This window comes from Arachis stenosperma, chromosome 10 (genome assembly GCF_014773155.1).
Source record: "Arachis stenosperma cultivar V10309 chromosome 10, arast.V10309.gnm1.PFL2, whole genome shotgun sequence".
NCBI lineage: Eukaryota > Viridiplantae > Streptophyta > Magnoliopsida > Fabales > Fabaceae > Arachis > Arachis stenosperma.
The window spans coordinates 33,260,469-33,264,303 of NC_080386.1; the positions used below are offsets into that span (position 1 = coordinate 33,260,469).

The following is a 3,835-nucleotide window of genomic DNA, read 5'->3' on the forward strand; positions in this document are numbered from 1 at the left end:
CATACACTTATCTGAAGCTCTCACCAATGATATACATAAGTATCTCTATCTTTATCTTTATGTTTTATTCATCATCTATACCCATTTGAGTCTGCCTGACTAAGATTTACAAGGTGACCATAGCTTGCTTCATACCAACAATCTCCGTGGGATCGACCCTTACTCGCGTAAGGTTTATTACTTGGACGACCCAGTGCACTTGCTGGTTAGTTGTGCAAAGTTGTGTTTATGCCATGGTAGTGAGCACCAAGTTCTTGGGGCCATTACTAGGGATTAATTGAGTTGTGAAAAGTAATGATCACAATTTCGCACACCAAGTTTTTGGCGCCGTTGCCGGGGATTGTTTTGTGTATGGACAACTGACGGTTCATCTTGTTGCTTGGATTAGGTATTTTTCTTCAGAGTTCTTAAGAATGAATTCTAGAGTTTCATGATGATCTGTTGAAATCTGGCTGGCTGAGAAGCCATGTCTAATCTTATTGGACCGAGGTTTCAACTAATCATCACAAGAGCTTATTGATCTCTATCAATCTTGCTATTGGAGCAATGATCTGCTAAGGCTTGGCTGGCCATTGGCCATGTCTAGTGTTTTGGACCGAAGCTTTCTTTGAAAGCTTGGCTGGCTGTGAAGCCATGTCTAATTCCTGGACCGGAGTCTTAGACTAGCATTGCAATGATTCCTGGAATCCAAATTGAGAATTCTGAAACCTTTATTTTCTATTTTCATATAATTTTCGAAAAAAGCACAAAAAGATTACAAAATCATAAAAATCCAAAAATATTGCATGTTTCTGTTCTTATTGCATTCATGCATGTGTCTTCATTGATCTTCAAGTTGTTCTTGATGATTTCAGTGCTCTGATCTTTGAATTCTATTGACTTGAGTGTTTTGTGTTTCTCATATGCATTCTCATGTTGTTAGTGTCAGTAGTATACAAACTGCTAAGTTTGGTGTCTTGCATGCATTGTTATTTGATTTTAGTTGCATTTTGATTATTCCTCATTATTAAAAATCCAAAAATATTTTTAATTTGTGTCTTTTCAAGTCAATAATACAGAGAATTGAAGATTCAGAACATACAGCAGAGGAATTATACAGAAAAAGCTGGGCGTTCAAAACGCCCAGTGAAGAAGGACAGACTGGCGTTTAAACGCCAGCCAGGGTGCCTGGTTGGGCGTTTAACGCCCAAAAAGGTAGTGCACTAGGCGTTAAACGCCAGAATGTGCACCATTCTGGGCGTTTAACGCCAGGATGGCACAAGAGGGAAGATTTTGTTTTCAAATCAATTTTTTTTCAAGTTTTCAAAGTTTTTCAAAATCAAATCTTTTTCAAATCAAATCTTTTCAATCAAATCTTTTTCAAAATTAATTTCTTTCCTTTTTCAAAGATACTTACTAACAATTAATGATTTGATTGAACATCTCAAATTTGTTGCCTTTTCTGTTGAGAAAGGTTTAATGTTTGAAGCATATCTTTTCTTGATTAGGCAAGTCATTAATTTTTAAAATCAAATCTTTTTAAAATGTTTTTCAAATCATATCTTCTCAATCACATCTTTTTAAAAGCATAACTTTTTCAATCATATCTTTTTAATCACATCTTTTTCAAAATAGTTTTCAATCATATCTTTTTAATTTCTAATTTCAAATTCTTTTTCAAAAATCACTTGATTTCTTTCCCACCCTTGGTTTTCGAAAATCAATTAAAGTTTTTCAAAATGTTTTTAAAATCTTTTCAATTGAATTTTCGAAATTTCTTCCCCTCTTCTCACATCCTTCTATTTATGGAGTACCACTCCTCCTCAATGCACAATTCGAACTCTATCTGATTAAAGTTCGAATTCTTCTACCTCTTCCTTCTAATTTTCTGTTCTTCTGACACCTCAAGGAATCTCTATACTGTGACATAGAGGATTCCATATTTTCTTGTTCTCTTCTCCTTCATATGAGCAGGAACAAAGACAAAGGCATTCTTGTTGAAGCTGACCCTGAACCTGAAAGGACCTTGAAGCGAAAGCTAAGAGAAGCTAAGGCACAACTCTCTATAGAGAACCTAACCGAATTCTTCAAAGAAGAAGAACCCATGGCAGCCGAAAACAACAACAATGCCAACAATGCAAGGAAGGTGCTGGGTGACTTTACTGCACCTACTCCCGACTTCTATGGGAGAAGCATCTCTATCCCTGCCATTGGAGCAAACAACTTTGACCTTAAGCCTCAATTAGTTTCTCTAATGCAACAGAATTGCAAGTTCCATGGACTTCCATTGGAAGATCCTCATCAGTTCTTAGCTGAATTCTTGCAAATCTGTGACACTGTCAAGACTAATGGGGTTGACCCTGAGGTCTACAGACTAATGCTATTCCCTTTTGCTGTAAGAGACAGAGCTAACATGGTTGGACTCACAACCTAAAGAAAGCCTGGACTCATGGGAAAAGCTAGTCAATGCCTTCTTGGCAAAGTTCTTTCCACCTCAAAAATTGAGTAAGCTTAGAGTGGAAGTCCAACCTTCAGACAGAAGGATGGAGAATCCCTCTATGAAGCTTGGAAAAGATACAAACAATTGATCAGAAAATGTCCTTCTGACATGCTTTCTGAATGGAGCATCATAGGTATTTTCTATGATGTCTCTCTGAACTATCCAAGATGTCTTTGGATACTCTGCTGAAGGATCTCTTCATCTGAAAAGACGCCTACAGAGGCTCAAGAGCTAATTGAAATGGTTGCAATAACCAATTCATGTACACTTCTGAAAGGAATCCTGATAATGGGACTAATCAGAAGAAAGGAGTTCTTGAGATTGACACTCTGAATGCCATATTGGCTCAGAATAAGATATTGACTCACAAGTCAATTTGATTTCTCAAAGTCTGTCTGGAATGCAAAATGCACCAAGCAGTACTAAGGATGCTTCATCTGAAGAAGAAGCTTATGATCCTGAGAACCCTTCATGGAAGAGGTGAATTACCTAGGAGAACCCTATGGAAACACCTATAATTCTTCATGGAGAAATCACCCAAATTTCTCATGGAAGGATCAACAGACCTCAACAAGGTTTCAACAACAATAATGGTGGAAGAAACAGGTTCAGCAATGGCAAGCCTTTTCCATCATCTCAGCAACAGACAGAGAATTCTAAGCAGAATACCTCTGACTTAGCAACCATGGTCTCTGATCTAATCAAAACCACCCAAAGTTTCATGACTGAAACAAGGTCTCCATTAGGAATTTAGAGGCACAAGTGGACAGCTGAGCAAGAAAGTTACTGAACTCCCTCCAAGTACTCTTCCAAGCAACACAGAAGAAATCCAAAAGGAGAGTGCAAGGCCATAAATGGCCGAATTTGGAGAGGAAGGAGAGGAAGTGAACACCCTGAAAGACCTCAATGGGCGTGCACTGACCTCCACTGAGTTCCCCAATGAGGAACCATGGGAATCTGAGGCTCAAAATGAGACCATAGAGATTCCATTGGACTTACTTCTGCCTTTCATGAGCTCTGATGAGTATTCTTCCTCTGAAGAGGAAGTATGTCACTGAAGAGCAAGTTACTAAATACCTTGGAGCAATCATGAAGCTAAATGACAAGTTATTTGGAAATGACTTGGGAGATGAACCCCCTTTGCTCACCAAAGAACTGGATGACTTGTCTAGGCAGAAATTACCTCAAAAGAGACAAGATCCTGGGAAGTTTTCCATACCTTGTACCATAGGCACCATGACCTTCAAGAAGGCCCTGTGTGACTTAGGATCAAGTGTAAACCTCATGCCTCTCTCTGTAATGGAGAAGCTAGGGATCTTGGGGTACAAGCTGCAAGAATCTCACTAGAGATGGCAG

General features: G+C 38.6%; 1 non-coding gene across 1 annotated transcript; it reads right to left on the reverse strand.

The window, feature by feature from the left end:
* Positions 1 to 2,486: 2,486 nt before the first annotated feature.
* Positions 2,487 to 2,593, reverse strand: LOC130959135 (small nucleolar RNA R71). The gene has a single exon (XR_009078230.1). It is a non-coding gene; the product is annotated as a small nucleolar RNA R71 (small nucleolar RNA).
* Positions 2,594 to 3,835: the final 1,242 nt, after the last annotated feature.